Source organism: Balaenoptera acutorostrata, chromosome 1 (genome assembly GCF_949987535.1).
Source record: "Balaenoptera acutorostrata chromosome 1, mBalAcu1.1, whole genome shotgun sequence".
Classification (NCBI taxonomy): Eukaryota; Metazoa; Chordata; class Mammalia; order Artiodactyla; family Balaenopteridae; genus Balaenoptera; species Balaenoptera acutorostrata.
In genome coordinates, this window is record NC_080064.1 from 137257748 (window position 1) to 137276941 (window position 19194).

Sequence of the window (19194 nt, forward strand, 5' to 3'; positions counted from 1 at the left end):
TGGTCCCCGGAATGAGATGCCGCTTGCCTGGTGCAGGGCTTAAGCGTTGATGCCTGGAGAGCCCGCGCTCTTTGTTTCCCGGAGCTGCTTATCTGGGGAAGGGAAAAGGGGGGTGGGGGGAGGTGGGGAGTGGAGAAAAGGAGAAGGAAGGACGTCGGAGGAAAGAGGAAGGGAGCTGAAGATTCTAGGGAATCAGGTCAGCTCCCAGTAGGCTGCAGGTGCTGCCGCCTTTCTCCTTTGCATCCCTCAGCAGGAGCACACTCCTGGCTATTAACTACCTGCACAGCATTTTTTTTTTTTAACCGTTTTTGTAATGCAAAATATTCCCTCTCGCATTATCTTCCAGATGCCTTGGGAAGGGCACACACACACACACGCACACCCCTTATAAGGTGCTTCCTCAGAGCAGGTGATGGGGGTCTCTAGATCCAAATACGCCCCCAGTTATTTTGTAGATGTAGGTGGTCCCATTCTTGTCTTCTTTACCCACTAAAACTGGATTTGTATATTGGATAAGCGTGTGCTGGTATAAATGCACGTGTGTATTATTACTCAGCACTAACTTTGCAGAAGTATTTAAAGGAAATATTCTGTATGTAGATATAGATAGATGGTATGAATAACAAAGAACAAAGCCAGTGTACTGCATACAGTTAAGCAGGAGACCCGAACTTTTATTTGCAATTTCTCTCTGCCTCTTCAGTTTCATTTCTGTTACAAACATTACCTATGATAAACAATATAAAGATAATTTGGGGCATGCTATAATTTATAGAAAAAGTAGAGCTAGCTCAAAGAAGTGCTGAGCTTTTAGTTTTAGAGAATCCAGTAAACAGAACAGAGCTGAAAGAAAATTTGAGAAAAACAAAGTTTCTAAGCACCCTTAACAAATGGAAAAGGAATAAAAGAATATCCTTGGGCATGGGCCAAGTCAATCCCAGCCCAATCAAGAGTAGAGCAGGGTAGATAACAACACCAACATTAACAACAAAAACCCATATAAATTTTCTTTCCATTAGTGCTGGACAGTGACACCTTAACAAAATAACGACAGTAAACTGTGATAGAAAAGTGATGTTTGTATGTGCTGGTATCTGATGATTAATTGAACTTTCACACGATAACCTATAACTTATTTCAAAAGTTTACCAAAACTACACAACACTGTAAATCAACTATACTTCAATTTTAAAAAAGTTTGCCGCTCCAACATCATTTATTCAGTGCTGACTTAAATACTAGGTGCTGTAAGACTATGTTATAAATAACTCCTAATCTCTAGGAATTTAATGAACCATGCTCTTCAAAGAGGACCCCCACTTTAGAAACAATTTCATTCTCATTCTAGCTGGTGTTAATTTATTGGCACATGTGAATGTATGTCCTTTAAAAGAATTTTAAAAAGCTTTTGCCATATATTTCACAAGGTTACTCTAGTTGATGAATGGGAATAGAGAAAATGAGGCATATTTAAGGTCATGTTTAAGGAGTGAAAGGCCTGCTTACCAGAAAAGAGAGCAAAAATACTTTATTACAAGTTAAGTTTTTGGTTTTTTTAATTTGACATATCTGAGAACTAACCCAGAGATATATTACCATGTAGCATTGCAAAGTACTGCAAAAACCATTTATCAGCTAATGACCTTTCTAAAACTCATCTTCATAGGAGATACTGAGGGAGAGAAAGACCCCATGATACTTTTTTTGCCTACTCTCTCTAGCATAAAAAAGCAGTATTAACTTAGTTACTCAAGGTTTACCATTGAAAAATCAGAGCGGATAACGAGAAAATACACTTAGTCTTAGAATGTGAGAAATGGCATGAAACTACCAGATCATCTATTAGTCCAGTCTCTCATTTAACAGATGAGGAAGTTGAGGACAGTGAAATACCGAGGTGTTTTACCCAAGATCAATATGCCAAGAAGGGGCGGGGGAGCTAAGGCCACAAACAAGATTTCTTTGCCTAGGGCTTTCTCCACTACACAGTTATGGGACTGTGTACCCAGGTGTACCCATGGATAGTCATTGGAATTAATGGCCCCCAGTAATTCATTCAGTAAACATCTGCATACCTACTATATGCTGTGCACTAGACTAAGCATCGGCAAATTCTAGGAAAAATATTCTTCCTGCTTTTGAGTAGCATATAATCTACTATTGTTTTGAAACCTTTCTCCCCAGTTTTCTGATGTGTCTTGAGTCATTTTAGAAAACCCGAGTGAACGATTTGATGTTGATTTTCTAATAAGTCAATATCTACTTTACTTTGCCTATCTGTAGTCATTTTTACATGCTTACATTTTTACCTGCTTTCTTATTCACAGTTACAAGAAAAAGAGTACATGGATCAAATGTCCATTTAAAAGTGTATATTGAGGCTTGCCTGGTGGCGCAGTGGTTAAGAATCCGCCTGCCATTGCAGGGGACACGGGTTCGAGCCCTGGTCCGGGAAGATCCCACATGCCACGGAGAAACTAAGCCCATGCACCACAACTACTGAGCCTGTGCTCTAGAGCCCGCGAGCCACAACTACTGAGCTCGCGTGCCACAACTACTGAAGCCCGCGCACCTAGAGCCCGTGCTCCACAACAAGAGAAGCCCGCGCACTGCAAGGAAGAGTAGCCCCTGCTCGCCGCAACTAGAGAAAGCCCGCGCACAGCAACAAAGACCCAATGCAGCCAAAAATAAATAAATAAATAAAATTTTTAAAAGTATATATATATTGATATGATCAAGTTACTTAAAAAAAAAAGTGTATACTGAGTTGGAAAGACTTGGAATTGGGGTCTCAAGCCTTTATAGACCTCTTTCTCTGTGGAATGGTCAAGCAAGAAGACTATACAAATAAAAAGAGATAGTATATTGCCAGGGCACTGGATTCCTATAAACATGCATACACTGTCACATGGCCTTCTCTTAGGGAATTAAGTACCTAGAGATGGAGGAGAAGGTGAAGTTCGCAGAAACTAGACCATCTCTTCTGTATGATGTTTTACATTTAAATGGGGCTGGGAGAAATTTGTGTGCATCTACATAATTACCTTTGTGTACAGGCAACATGATGTAGTGAGACAACAGACTTGGAGTCAAGTCTCAACTCCATAATTTACTTATTTGGAGATGAGCCTGGACCATTCTTATCTTCATTGTCCCCCTCAATAAAATGGGGCCAGTGATCTCTGCCCATCGCACAGGCCACAGATAATACAAGTACAAGTACTTATACTTGTTTTCTCCTGAGGTTTCTCCTGAGGTCCAAATTCCTATATTCCAGTACCAACGGCCTTGCTCCTCGACCCTTATAATAGCTTTTGAATGCTTTCCCTGCTATTAACCTATTCTTTAGACAACTACCAGATTGATCTTCGTGAAATCTTGCTTTCCTCATGCCATTCTAAAGTTTTTCTTTTCCTACAGGATAAAGTTCGAACACCATAGTTTCGAAATTCAAACCTTCTTCCAAGTTTCATACGATTTATTCTCTTAGATGTATTGCTTACTACACTATCCCCTTCCCCTCCCCCCACAACACACATACACATCCCCATCGAATTAAAGCCCGTTCTCCATTTTCACTCCTCCCACGCCATTCTGTCCACCTGGAACGCACCACTCAGTGTTCTCCAGATTGCCCCTTCTCTGCAGGCAAATCTCAGGCCTTATCTATGTAGTGAGACCTTCCATCACTCCCTTCTCTCATAGCTCCTCTCACAGATCCCTTACACACACACACACACCCCACATTAGGAGGCCAAGGGTCATATCCCAATACAGTGTCTTGCATTCAACATTCTTATTAGAAAAATAGAAACAATAATACATGCTTTTTAGAATAGGTGTAAGAAGGAAATGAGAGTATGTATATAAAGAATTTAACGTTTTAGGCATTTAGTTGGTGCTCAGTAGTGATATTTTGCCATTATCTGCTCTTCAATTATTTCAGAAAGAAAATAGGCTTCTTTCATGAAACTTTCATGAGTTTTTTTTCCCATGTAGTAGCCAAAAGCAAACTAAATGATTTATGCTCTTTGGCGTATATCCAGGATAAATGATTGTATATATCCACCAAAAGAATGAAGATCATTCATAGCAGGTTTACTCATAATAGACAAAAATGGAAGCAACCCAAATATGCATCAGTAGGAGAATGGGTAAATAGCATTTAGTCATGTGATGGAATACTACACAGCAGTAAAAATAAACATGCAACTATGTGGGTGAATCTTGCAGACATAATAAGTGAATGAAACCAGACACAGAAGAGTGTATCCTATAAGAGTCTATATTTATGAACTTCAAGACCAGGTAACATTAATCTTTGGTGCTAGAAGTCAGAATAGTAGTTATCTGTATGAGGAGGGGAGTTTTGACTGAGAATGTCAGGATGAGCTTCCTGGAAATGCTGTGGGTGGTGGTCACATGGATGCATATTTAGGCAAAAATTTATCAAACTGTACACTTGTGGAATTTTGTGATGTCTATTATACCTCAATAAAGTGTTTTTTACATGGCTTAGGACTCCATAGGAGAAGAAAGCAGAAGCAAGTTTTTCTTTTTACAAGTTGTTTTCTTGTTTCCCAACTCTATACCCCCTTTATTTCTCCTAGAGGTTTTGGAAATTTTATCTTTCTTTCCATTGAGATTGGTAATCATTTATTCAACTACTTTCATTTACCCACTCCTTTCTACTATTTTTATGAGAGTCTCAACATTTGGCGTCTTGTCATCTGGGACAAGTTCAGGGGGCCTCTGTCTCTAGGAAGCACAGGAGTAAATAACTCAGGAGTTGGACAGCAGCAGATTTAGACTTTCACTGGTTTACTTAGATATATTATCCTGAGGACTATTCTCTGACATGTTTTGTTAGCTTAGGCAAACAGATACCTACAGTATGGAGAGGTAAGGTCAAACCTATATAAGATACAGAGGAGGGAATGGAGGTGAAAGAGATGGGTGGGGCTCAGGGTGTATACGTGAGGAATATTTCTAATTTTCCCCATTTATTCAGAACATCTGGCTCCCTGATGCTTTTTAGATAATCCTGATGTATATACTATTTTGGCATTCATTAAGCCTCTGCATACATTTCTTTTTCCTAGTTCTTTACAAAAATAATCTTTAATGTTGCTCTCTATTTTTAAAATAAACTAAATTGAAACACTTCTCTCCCTTTTTGACTCTGTATTTTCCTCTCCATATTTCCCCCATCATACAAGTTAGTATGAACCCCTCACATTCCTTTGCCAGCTCCCACCCCCAGCTCTTCTGTTGGATTGGATTCTTTCTTCAACTATTACTCTCCCATGCTCTGCCAAAATTTAGTATAGTATGCTAGTTAGCTGGACATAATTCAGTTGTGCATCCTCATTAGGACATTAAGAATATATTTCACAACCTTTGATTCAAAGTTAATATTTTCTTTCTTTACTCTTTCCTCCCCACCTCCCCATCTCTCTCTGTCTCTATCTCTGTCTCTGTTTCTTCCTCTTTCTCTCTCTCCTCTCAATTCACAGTCTCAGCAACAGCACCTGCTTCACAGAAACAAGGCTGTTCCTGTTCTGATTTCTCTAGTCTTCCTTTAAAAACCAAGTGGAGAGTCACAATCCCTCTTCCTGATACACACTGAAGTGAAAGGAGGCATGCAGAAGGAAAACACCACAGGCAAAACAATTCACTCTTTTGGAAGCAGGACAATTTTTTCCCCCTAAATTTCTCCCCAGAAACCTGAACCTGAAGTTCTTGTCTTTGCCTTTGTCTTCACAATCCTGGTTTGGGGACAGAATGTTTCTTGATTTAGCTGTTCAGAGTATCTAAATCTGTTTCTCTCTGTACTCACTGAGTCCCTGCCATCTTTTGCCTCTCTCTTCTGTATCTCTGGGTGTGTGTGTGTGTGTGTGTGTGTGTGTGTGTGAGTGAGAGAGAGAGAGAGAGAGAGAGAGAGAGAATATGCTGTGAGATAGGTATTCTCACCTGGGGACTCATTTCTGATTAAGTAATTCAGGACCAAGACCAAGAGGCTAAAATGCACAAAACAACAGAATAAAACCTCAGATTAGAAGGAAAATGGCTCAAATGGGTCCCTATCTCTGCTAGTTCTAGTTAAGCAAGCAAACAAAATGGTCTGGGACAAATGATTATCTTAGGAAGATTAGAAGAAAATTTAATTAGCTCCCAAGTTTCTTCCTGTTCCTCAGCCTTCTTCCACTCTCCAACTCCCCAGTCGTGAATTTATCCAAGCCTCCCTTATCCACACCAAAAAACTCCCTACTGCAAAGCTGGGAGGGTTAACAGAGTTGGTAGCCCCGCCAGACAGCTAACCAAAGGAGACAGCCGGTGAGGCCCCGAGCCCGCCCCCAGCCGAGCCGCCCAGCCAATGGGAGCTTGTGGGGAGTGTGGCGCTGCGTCCCATTGGCTGCCTGCGTACGTGCATAAGAAAGAAAGAGAGAGGCAGGCAGGGGAGCATTGTTATCTTAAGACACTCAGCTGGTGTCTGAGTCTGCAGGTGAAACTGCTTAGGTACGGAGCTCGGAGTCGGAGCAAGGACACGCCGGGCTGCAGCCTGGGATGGAATCCGCCCGCCTCGGAAGCTGCTCTGCCCGCGGCTGCTCGGGCAGCCCGTTCGCTGAGCTCGGAGGATCCCGTTAGCACTTGCCCAGGGATGTGCACCTGCCGTGCGCGGCGAGCGCCTGGGCAGGTCTGCAGGCAGCCGAGGGAGCGGTGAAGCAGGAGGAACTGTCTCTACCCATGTGCAAGGCAGTGATTCCGGGAGAGAGACAGGGTGAGTGAGTCTCTTTAGAGTTGGAAGGAAGGCACGATCTTGGTTTTCTCTTCGGTGGAAGGACAGAGGACTCCCCGGGTCGGGTTTGGCACTTTCCTTCCCTCTCCACCCGCGTGCGCCCCGGCCCAGCGTCGAAGCCCCACTTCAAACATGCTGTGGGTGCCGGGCAACCTTGCTGCTCAGCTGGAAGGCAGCAGGCAAGTGGTCTGACAGCGGCGGCGGCGGCAGCAGCAGCAGCAAAGCGGGGAGCAAGGAATTTGAAAAGAGACATCGGCTCCTTTTCACACACTGAGGGGGAGGCATTCACGTTTCCCCAAATGAGAAGGAGCCACAAGAAATCATGAAGTAAAAACTTTGGAAAGCTGCCACTGGAGATGTTGCACAAAATCCTGGAATCTTTCAGGAGTCTCCTCCCAGTCGGTGGAGGTTTGGGGAGCAGCTGATACAGCAAGGAGGGCTCTTGCAAGGATTCAAGGTAACAGTGCAGGGTTTTGGTGGTTTTTCTCCATCCCCTTTTCGTTATCTTTTTGGTGTGTCTCTTGGTAAGGGGATCGTTTTGCCCTCCTACAACCCTCTTGCCCTGGTGCCTGGCAGCTGCAGGCAGAGGGAATGATCCCCCCCTCTTAGTTTCTGTCTTGTGGAGCTGAGCAGTGGACTTTGGGGTTTAGCTAGAGATCGTCCTATTATTGCCTCCTGGTGTTGCATGTCTGCCGCACGACTTGGGCGCTCTGCCTGACCTATATTGCTTTTGCCTGGTTTAAGTCCTCAAAGTTAGTGCAACTCCCATTAGCTTCAGAAAATCCAATCGGACTGCATAATTGCAGAAGATGACAAGGACTTCTGCATGCCCAGCAGATGCTGGACTGAACTGTACACGGTTCACTGTGTTTGGGATGGAGGTTGTGATACATGATACACATATTCACAGGTATTCACATGTTCCTAGAGCTATATTCACATGTCCATAGAGCTCCCTGCTATGTCTCTAGAGGCCTGTCTCTTTCTCCCATGCACATGCAGCCAAGAAAAAAAAAAAAAAAAAACAGATTGAAGAGTGAACCCTGTGGGTTGCAAATAGTCTCCCCCCCGGGTGGTGGCAGAAACCCCACTGATTGAGTTGAACCTGGCAGTGCATTGGAGACACTGGGGAGAGCATTGCAGTGCTGGAAGGAGGGGCACACTGAGATTATCTGGGGATCTCTCTCTCTCCCTGGTTCTGTAATCATCTGGGTACACAGTCTAGTGCTGCCTATGGTATGTGTGTGTGTATATATATGTGTGTGCCTGTGCTCACAGCTGTATGCAGGAAACAGGCTGCCGCTAGAAGAAGCATGCTTGTGCAGCTCTCTGCCCAGGCCCCAGATGCCTGGAGTGTTCCTTCCTAGTAGAAACATGAACTTGGGAGCTGCTGTTCCAGCCCAGAGGAGTTTTCTCCTCACCAAGCAGTCCCTCTGCATGGTACATATTTATCCAGAGTATATAGACCTAAGCCAAATATGAACTAATAATCAAGCTAATGCACTGTAACGTGATTTAACAGACCCCTCCATAAAGAACTGTGTGTGTGCTCTTCCTAGCTCTGGGAGTCAGGTGTCCTGAGCAGGAGCAAATGTTTTGTTAAAAGGATAGCAATTATAACAAGCCAGGCTTCTAGCTGGGTAATCTGAGCCTTATCCAGCAGGGACAATGATCTGTCAGCACAGACCCATCTGGAGGATAAAAGGTATAGTGTAAGTCAAGTATTTCTGCCTCTGTCCTTCTCCAGACATGTGCACGTTGAAGGGACACTCTTTCTGACCATGCCTCCTAGAATACAGGGCAATGCCAGTATTAACCAAGCAGCTAAAGTATTTTACAAAATCCCCTGGGGGGCAGTCTGATGACATCAGGCAACAGCAAAGTGATGTTGGAGTTTGTGTGTTTTCCCTCTTGACTTCACACAGTTATGTGTATGTTATTTGTTTAAGGCAAGACCCTCTGGAGTTCCCTCCCATCCAGAATAAGTTGCTTTGCAGCACTGGGGGCATGACCAAGCAATGCTGACACAATGATCCTGAAATCTTAGCAATATCATAGCTGTTGCTATACATATATATACCTTCTTTTTAGCTGCTGCCTACTCTGGGGAAAGATGCATGCTTTGCTTCTTTGAGGAGCGATATGATTTGAGCTGGTACAGAGCCTGGATACTGTGAAATGTTTGAGGGAAAGGAAGCAAATGTCAGACCATGGTCTCCCCTGTTGGAGGGCAACTGGCACCAAAGGGTTTAACGGCTATTCTGCAGCCATGGAGAAGACAGAAGCATCCCTGACTCTTGCTTCTCCCTCCTCACCAAAAATGGGGCTGGCTTTATCTCCCAGAATGGAGTGCTGTGTGCTGCAGTGTGGCCACAAGAAAGGAGAAAAGGAGGGAAGGGCTGGGGAGGGAGGAGGGTTCCTGCTCTGCTAGCATTGGGCCAGACTCATGGGTGGGGAGCATCTTCCCCATTTAGGCCCTTAAGATCATCCTCTGGGTTTTCCCTTCTGGCCTCCTAACAGGTTGTTTACTGAGCGAGGCCAGAGGGCAGAGAACATCCCTGCGTCATCAACTCCTTCTGATCCCCTTTCCCAAGACACAGGCTAGCCACTGGGGAGCGTCACACAAAAACCATCCCCTCTGAGACGGTGCTCCAAAATCCCTCCCCAGCTCACAAACAAGAGGTAATCAGAAGGGACTGGAGACATCTGCGTGGGCACTTTCTGCTGAGTGGGATGCTTAGTGTTGAGAGTTCCCAGTTAGTGTTTTGTTTTCCCCACTGTGCTGTGTATTTCTGGTGATTCAACTCTTTCTCTTAGATAATAAGACCTCGTATACATGTTATAATTGCATACTTTTCCAAAGGGCTAGGAGCATATTAGGGAGCTCATCTCATTAATCCTCACACGCCTTATAGCCTCATTTATCTTTGATTACCCTAAGAAGGAGACTAGAATGAGTTTAGCCTCCTTCTTGGAAAAAGGAGGGCAGAGGACCTTGGAAAGATGAACTGTTTTACTCTGGGTCACACAGCAATTAAGGGAACCTATGGAGTAGGGTGTGGGTCTCATCATTCCCAAACCAACCCCAGACTCTCCTGACTCCTCCTAAGGAATGGGTTAATCTTAGTAACTGTGATTTGATTTCAGCTGTTCTGTACTTGACAGGAATGGGAGGTTGCAGTGACATAGGCTTTGCCTCTGGCTCTGACCTAAGGGCTGTGAGGGATAAAAGTCTGATAAGACTTTGTCTTTGCCCTCAGTGATCTTACATTCTAGTTAGGAAAATATGCTTACATCTGGGGAAAAGGTAAATGACAACATACATTCTAAACAGCAGTTCAATACAAGAGACTCTTGAGGCTGACCTAATTAATCTACAGTTGATTTGTACAGATAATGAGAGCTATCAGTATTCCAAGGAAGGAGAATTTGAGTTGTGCCTTGGGGGATAGGGTGGGATTTGTTTGGAGAGGGAGAAATGGGAAAAAGATTCCAGCTGACAGAGAGGCTAACTGCAGCACAGCTGAGAAGGCTGGAAACCTCAAGGCTTGCATGTTTCCTTGGGGTTTGCCCTAAACCACTTCTCCACTTGGATCCTGGAAACAGCGTACACCTGGGTTAATTACTTGAAGCATGTATTGGCCTAGAGGAAGCTGCCCTCAGATCAGGCAGAGGGCTTTGAAATGTTGGACATCTCATTAGGCACCAAAAATTACCTAAGCTTTCTACCCACCCTCAAGCCTAATCCATATATTATGGGAAAAATAGTGCTCAAGGTCAGGGAGCTTAACAACATATCAAAAATTTTGGAGAAAGATATTGGGGGAAAGTAGGCAAATTTCAAGAGAACACGAGAAAATCTTCTCGTATTCTTTTTTTAGACTCAGAATCTCCTAAGAGAGAGTCTTGATTTCCCTTCATTTCCTGTTTCCCCACCCAAATATCCCTATTGGGGTTTACTTGGAGCCAGCAAAATGCCAAAGCCCTCAGGCATTTAGCATTAAGGAGAAGATTTTCAGTCTTAAGATTCTTGGCGTGCCCATATACAAAACCTCTCATCTCCCCTCCTTTTCCTTTTTAATAAAACATATGCTGTAGCAGTCACAAAGGAGGAGACCACAAAAGCAGAAGGGGCGGGTACGGTATTGCCCGCAGCTGTACCACGAGGTACTCTGATTGCTCAGCTGAACAACAGAGCGGGGAGGTAGTCTGCCAGCCTGGGCGGTACCAAGGGAGGACCAAGGGCTGTGCGGCACCAGGAGAGGGCTTTGGCTGGTCCGCCACACACATTTGCTCCAACAGTGAGCCTTGTTTCCCAGAGAAAAGGTCAAGGGAAAGCGTAGGTCCTGTGAGAGGACTGGTGAAACCCTATTCCTTGGTCTTCACTTGGTTTGAGACATCTATTCACTCTACCTGCGTGGCCCCTTCCGACATGGACAAAATTCCGGTGGGGCACTGAGAGTGGAATGACTTGCCTGAAGTCACGCCATCATTGCTCTCAGGTCGAGAGGAAAATCCCCAAGAACACGGTCTGTTTGATTGCTTCGCCCCAGGAGTTCATTCTGGGGACAAGTCCTGAGGGATATGGATTTTCTCTTGAAAATTCTTCCCAGGCCTTGTTGTCACCTTTGTTTCCTGTGTTAAATGACCCTGCAGCTGGTCGGTGGGACTGAAGCATTTTTTCTTTATTATTCACAAGTATCTGCTGCCATGTTTGGGGGCTAAGGTAGAGGTCCAGGCCCATGGGTGTGTGGCTAGTGATTGTAGGCTAAAGCCTCTTCCATATGGGAGTGAAGAGAGAGGCAGCTCAGTTATACTTCAGACTGGGGGCAGCGGTGGATGGGTTTCATCTGACCAGTGGGTCTCATCTGACCTCTCTGGAAACTGTCACTCTGCCATGCAGATGGAAGTAAAGTTGAGGAACATTATTATAGCACGGAATCCTCAACAGCCAGTTCCATCATTCCTTTTACTGAAGCTCGCATGAAATGCAAATATATCTGGAATGCTGGACTGAGCGAAGGGTGGGCAATCTGATACCTCATGGGACTGAGCGCTGCCCCACACTGTACTATTCATATGTTGGCCACTGGCTACGTGTAGCTCTTGGAGCACTTGGATTGCATGTTGTCACTGTAAAAACACACACTGAATTTTGAAGACTTGGCTTAAAGGAAAAGAATGTCAAATATCTCAGCACTGTTTCTTTTAATATTGATTACACGTTAAAATGATAATATTCTGGATATATTGGGTTAAATAAAATATATTAAGATTAGTTTCACCCATTTCCTTTTACTTTCTGATGTGGCTATTAGAAAAGTTAAAATTATATATGTGGCTCTCATTCTATTTCTTTTGGGCAGTGCTGGTCTAATCCTGCAGAGTAGTGACAGCAAATGTGGAGAAAGGACAGAGCCTTGAAACAAGAGGAGCCAGAAACATAAAAAGAGAGAACATGGAGGGAGGGATGGTGAGCAGCCCAGAGAGTGTCTGGTCATGTATGTCTGAAATCGAAAGTGTAGGAGGGCACAGATAGCTTAAGTTGGCTTATTTGATGGTGACCTTATCAACAGTGACTCAGCCCACCCTAAGCATTTGTGGAGCATTGCCGCTCCCAGTTCACATGCAAACAATCATCAGGTAGGAGGCCTGGGGATTTTATCCTAATATTTTTGTGTTTCTGCCTGACAGTAGAAATAACCAAGTTAATTATCTTTAGGGTCTCACTCCAAAGTCTGAGGACACAGCAACTGGGATTAGCTGGGTCCGTTTGACTTTCAAATCTCCTCTTCCTTCTCATGTCTACCATATTATCATCTTTTCTTGGGAGAGCTCTCCTTCAGACCAGTCATGTTGATGGTGTGATGGGGAGAAAGAAAAGTCACTGCTATATGTTAGAGATTCTTTTGTGGACCTATCAGTAAGAAGAATGGGGAGAAGACATCATGATTGAATTTTATTTAATAAGTATGGATTTGAACTCTATAATTCACTTATCACTATGATCTTATTATTACCATTTGTTGCAATAAGGTTTGGCCACAACTAGAACTCCTCATATTTGATCAGCATTCTATAGTTTACAAAATGCTTTACAAGCTTTCTCTCACCTGATTTTCACAACACCCCTGTGGCGTGGTTAATACCTCCATTCAAATTTTTCCATGATCTGCTCCCAAACTACCTTTATTACTTTATTTTCTGATCCGTCTCTTTGTATGCACTTCATTCAATCTTGCTTAATCAAACTGGTCTACTTAACTGTTCTTTGGTGTTCACTATGTAAAGTAGGGATCGTTACTCATTAAGCCTCAGTTTTATCATCTATAAAAAAATGATAATGCCCAATCTCTCAATCCGCTGTTCTAAATATTAAATGAGATAAAATACATAAGGAGCCAAACACAGTTCCAGGCACATGATAGATGCTCAACAAATGTCAACATCCTTTCCTACAAAACATCCTTCACTTTGATGATCGCCAAGATGAAAATGTCCAAAGGTGAACTCGTTATGTACCCATTTCACACATAAAATGATTCCCCTCTCCAAATTCCCTGCTTTGGTTAATGGGACAACAAATCGCCCAACGACAAAATTAAGAAATACAGTTGTCCTGGGCTCTGCTTTCTCTCACACAGCCCCTCACATCCAATCAATCCCCAATGACAAGCTCTACCTCCTGATGATTTCTCAAAGCCATCCTCCCTCCCTCCCTCCCCTCCCTCCCCTCTCTCCCTCCCCGCCCCCCCTCGTCAGGCTCTCACCCCTCTCACTTGGACTTTCCCGGTACTTGGTCTCCCTGTCTCCTCTTTTGAGGGCTAGCCAACCCAGCCTCCTCGTTGCAGCTGGGGTGATCTTGCAAACCGGTAAATTTGATTATGCTCCTTCCTTTACTGTGGTCCTGCAATGAGTCCTCACTACTGTCAGAATAAAACCCAAGTTTCTTAGCATCACAAGCAGGAGACCCTTCATGAGCTGGTCCAGCAGCTTCTCCTTGCATCTCTCCATTTCCCCCTGCTCGCCCCCGCTACCTAAACTGCAGGCAGTTTCCTCAGTATTCCGAGGCTGTTAGATGTGCTATGTTGCTTTTCTGGAGAACCTTCCCTTGCCCTGTTCTCTGTTCCCTGAGGGTTATCGAGCTTTAAGACTGTAAGGGTGATCTCCTCTGTGAAGTCTCCCTGAGACTCTGGGAAGGAATTAATTGTCTCCTCCTTTACACCCCTGCACAACTCACTCAGACTCTGTTTTTGAACTATAGCCACCACATTGTAGTGATTTGTTTATATGGCCCTGTCCTGCACTCAGAGGCAGGGTTGGGATTGGGGTTCTCAGACATATTTGTCAGGAACTGTTTATTCAGTATATTATGAATATGTGCCAGGTACTTTTCTTAGGCATTGGATATTCTACAGTGAACAGCAGATAAAAGCCCTGCCATCAGGATGCTTACATTCTAGAGGGTAGATAGGAGGATAATTATAATAATGATTATTATTGACATAGCTGATAATAGTAGTACTTTAAGTACACTTTAGTAGTACTTATGTGTCTGGCATTATACTGAAGGCTTTACATACATTAACTCATTTCCTTCACATAATGATTCTATAATTCCCATTTTAATAAATCCTATATTCCCATCTGACAGATGATGAATTGGAGGCCCAGCAAGGTTAAACAATTTGTTCAAGCTAGTAAGTGGAGTGGCTGACATTCTAACCCAGTTTAGATCCTGAGTTCACATCTCTAATTAGTATGATATCCATAAAGAGGAACATGTAGACAAATAAATGAGATAATTTCAGGTACTGATATGAAGAAAAGTATCAAAATAGAGTATAATAGGAGAGAGTGATTGCGGTGGTGGTTAGGGAAGGTCTCTTGGAGGAGGGAACATCTAAGTTGGAAACTGATTTGTCAATTGAGGAAGGTAGAAATCCCAGGGTGGGGTAGAATCTGGGGATCTAAAGAAGAGAAATTGTGGACTCAGTGTAACCAGAGTTCTAGCTGCCGTGACGACCACCCCCCACTGCAGAAGGTACAAGACTCAGTTGCCCGGGGGTGGGGTGGGGGGGACATCTTAGGGAGCAGCAAATTGCCCACATGTTAGCAAACCTCTCTTCCATAAGTCCACTTGTCCCTTCTGTTCTTTGGGGTTAAGACATATCTCATGAGATGTCTGGTTTGCTGCTCTCCACAGAGGTAGGAGGTGTGGACACACATACACACGCGTACGCATGTGCGCCCCTGCTCTGCTGAACCACTTTACTTCACTTCTCTCCCATGAATGACGTGTCGCTCAGAACCTTAGTGAAGCGACAGGCACAGGCACAGCAAAGAGGCTGGAGACAACCCAGAAGCATGAGCAAAAGGGGAAAAGAAAATTATTTTTTAACAAGATGAGAAGTGAATTGGACTGGCGGGAGAAATGGGAATTTCATCAGGGAGGGACATACAGACGGGGGGTGCTTCTGAGATGCTGACAGTTGAGCTGCATGGTAGTTTGCACTGTAATTTTTCTTATATATGTATATATACATACACATAGACACACATACATACATATATATTCACATGCAACACTCCACAGATATACACATACATACATATGTATCTTCTCTATGAATATGTCTAGTAATAAGGTTAAAAAAAGAAATGATTTGGAGAGCAGATAAAACATGGGTGGGGCAACTTCATACCTATTTAATATATATCCTAAGCCTACTTTATGATAAAAATTGTACTAGACTTGTTTTTACTTATATTATCTCATTTAAGTTTTATTACAACATTATGAAGTAAGTATCATTCCTGTTTACAGACAGAAATTGAGGAAGACAAAGCCCAGAGCAGCTGACATTCAACCCTGGGCTCTTGTTCCTGCACCATGCCCTCTGCCTTCCACAGAGGAAAGTTCTGAGAGTCAGCAAGGGTGGTAGAAAAGGACCCTGATTTCTGGGTCAGACAAACTTGGGCTTCAGTCTAGTCTTGGTCACTCACTAGCTGTGTGACCCTGGATACATTACACAACCTCTCTGAGCTTCAGTATCCCCATCTAGTAAAATGGAGAGGATATCCCCGTACATCATGAAACACAAACACCATGACGATTAAAGGCAATGATTGAAGAATATCAGCAAAGTACCTGCCACACAATGGGCATTCAGAAAAAGGCAGCTACTGTTTTTGTGTCCCCAAGTATTAAAGCTCATTAGACATTGACTTCCATGGAGAGCAGTGATGGCATTTAGCTGTGATCAGTGAGAGTCAGGTACTAGCTTGGGTATTTGCTGTTGGATGCCAGTGCATCCAGAACTACCTGGCAATGGTTACCATATGCCAGGCACCATGCTAAGTGCTTTCCAGGCATTGCTCATTTAATCACCTAACAACCCTCTGAGAAGGGTTGTTATCTTCTGTTTAGAGATGAAGAAATTAAAGTTCAGAGACATTAAATAACCCGAGGCCACACAGCTTGGAAGTGGCAGAGCTCAGATTTGAACTCAGGTCTGTCAGATCCCAAAGCCCATGCTCTTCGACACAGGGCTTTCAATGTGATCATTGTCTTAGGTTATGTCCAGGGCAAAGGGCACCTTTGTGGTCAAGGTAAAGTTAACTGCTCCGAGCTCTAGGCTACATTTGTTAGGAAGGGGATGGAAGCATTCTTACCCTCAGGGTATTTCTGGAGCAGGCCCAAAAGGTTGGTGCTCATTCAGAAAAGCTGCAAAGTTTCAATTGCAGTGCTTTACACACATTGGGTACTTAAGATGTGTGGGCTGAATATTTCTCAATATTCAGTGCCTCTTTCTCAATACAGGTGTACTCCATTTTCAAAAGAGCAGGCTTGCAAAACAAATAAGAATTGAGTGTCCTTAGGCCTGGAGGAAAGGTTTCCCTGAATTACACAAGGGTATATTAGTAGTGGTTCTAACCTTTTTAAAAAGCAGTAGAAGACTCTAATCAAATAAATACTTACCTAGAACCCCAATATATGAAGCAGATAAAAGCAGACCTCCCTGACTGAAGCAGGCCTGGGGGCCTGGAGCTCCCTCACCTGTCGCTTCTCTTTCCTCACCTGCAAGTGGTCCCTGAGACACCTCCTTGGAACCTAAAGGCTGTTCAAAAATACATTGAAAACCACCATACTACAGAATTCCTTTAAAAAGCAAGACTTGTGATTCATTTAAAATAACAGGTGACATACTAAAATTGATTTAAAGTATAAGACTCTCATCAATGCCGACACACTGTGAAGTTCAGGGAGCCTAGGACAAATCCCTCTTGTTCTCCATGTTCTCAGTGATTGAAGATGCTTGAAATTCAATGCCTATGAACAAATGCCTGCTGTGTGTCAGGTACAGTGCTAGGCACTGAATGTACCAGCTGTGTGATCTTTAAGTCAGTTCTAACCACTGCCTATGAAATAGATACCATTATTCACATTTTGAAGATGAAAAAAATTAAGTACAGAGAGGTTAAGTCAATTACCCAAGACCTCACAGCTAGAGTGCCTAGTGGAGCTGGGATTTAAAGCCAAGTCATAGGATGGGTTAAAGAGCCAGAGCCTTGCCACCAACCCCTGCAACCTATTCAAGCATGTAAGGTGAGGAACAGTGCCTCTTTCAAAGTTTCTTACTTTTTCCAATACTCCTTAGCTGTGAGATTTTCAGAAAAACTCTCTCTGGACCCTCTGGCCTTCAATGACTCTGCTTTCATAGGGCACTCAGGTCTCCCAGGAGCCAGGCTGTGGCCCTCCCTCACTGTCCTGTCCTTTCCCTTCCTCGGCCTCAGCCTCAGGAAGAGTCTGGCCATCAGGGCAGGGGGGACCCTGCTCTGTTCCTTACTCCGCGGGCCTTGTATAGCATCCTGAGCCCGGGCTGAGCCAGGGGCGATTGGCGCTCTGGTGGAGTGTGGTAGCCTGGAGATGGGGCTTCCAGGAAGTGTGTGGGGTGGGTCTGCGGAGGGAAGTCCTTGGAATCCCCTTGAGGTATAAGAATGCTTAAGCACTCAGTAAGGAGGGCGGGGGCAGTTGATTTCTGCCTCCCCCTCACTTGGTGTTCAGCCATTTAGCATATTATAAATACGCCGGCAGGCAGGAGCAAGGGAGGTGGATGAGCAGTGCTCCGGCGGGTGATGGGGTCCTCGGGGGCTCCCCGCACGGGCCTCTTCCGCTTTCCGCAGCCTTGGCCCTTTGGGATTTGAGCCCTGCAGGATAACAGAGCAAGGTCAGCATCCTCCTGAAGCCTCGAGGCACTGGAGACCCCTAGAGGCAGAAGGCTGTGTTACAAGCCCCCAGCCTTGAGGCGCAGGCGGGGTTCTTACCTGTAAGTACAGTCCCGGCAAGCTCCAAAGGGACAAAGGAGGGTGTGTGTGTGTGTGTGTGTGTGTGTGTGTGTGTGTGTGTGTGTGTGTGTGTGTGTGTGTGTGTGTGTGTGTGTGTGTGTGTGTGTGTGTGTGTGTGTACATTGGTCCTTCCGCCTTCCCTCCCTCCGTGTGTGTGTGTGTGTGTGTGTGTGTGTACATTGGTCCTTCTGCCTTCCCTCCCTCCGTGTGTGTGTGTGTGTGTGTGTGTGTATACATTGGTCCTTCTGCCTTCCCTCCATCCGTGTGTGTGTGTGTGTGTACGTGTACATTGGTCCTTCTGCCTTCCCTCCCTCCGTGTTTGTGTGTGTGTGTGTGTGTGTGTGTGTGTGTGTGTGTGTGTACATTGGTCCTTCCGCCTTCCCTCCCTCCCTGCCCCACCACCTCCATCAAAATATCTTTTCCTCAGGGCCCTTGACACCTCTCAGTAACCTGATCAACTAATTTGTGCTGAAGTATTAATGACTAATAATGATTTAATGTGCTGCCCTCTCAATTAACACTTGAGCATTTCGAAAGAGAAATTCACAGATTTTAACCCAAGCAGGAAACTGGGGTTTTTCCCTTTTGAGAGGAACTGTAGGCCCCTCAAAAGGGACCGTACCGACAGCTGCCTGTTCAGTACATTTGCTGCATCACTCCTGATCTTAGCAAGGTTTGGAGGCATTATGCAGGGGCTCAAGCAGAATTTCCCAAGGGCTTGCTCTAATCCACAGTCCTTAAAAACAGTGCCTTGTGCTGGTGGTGGGAGAACATAAGACACCTCATCTCCTCCTCTTCCTCCTCCAAAGCTAAATGGGGATTTATTTGACTGAGAGAAACCCAAGGCAACTGAGCCCATGACAACACCCCTATAACCTTTGTTAAGAAACCTGCAGTGCAAGAATTGGCCTAGATGCCCACTGATATCTCAATACCATGTCTGTAGAAGTTTAATGTGCTTTCAGTTACAGATGAGATGACCTAGTCATGGAGAGAATAGGCTCAGGGACTACTAACTTGGGTTCAAGTCATTGGCAAGCTCTGCC

At 44.4% G+C, this 19194-nt stretch overlaps 1 protein-coding gene across 1 annotated transcript in view; it reads left to right on the plus strand.

Moving 5' to 3' along the window:
* Positions 1–6511: 6511 nt before the first annotated feature.
* BRINP2 (BMP/retinoic acid inducible neural specific 2) overlaps positions 6512–19194 on the plus strand; it is a 118617-nt gene continuing 105934 nt past the window's right edge. Inside the window, exon 1 of the mRNA XM_007165370.2 lies at positions 6512–7256. The gene's annotated coding sequence lies outside the window, so the exon portion shown is untranslated. The remainder of the gene's footprint in view (positions 7257–19194) is intronic.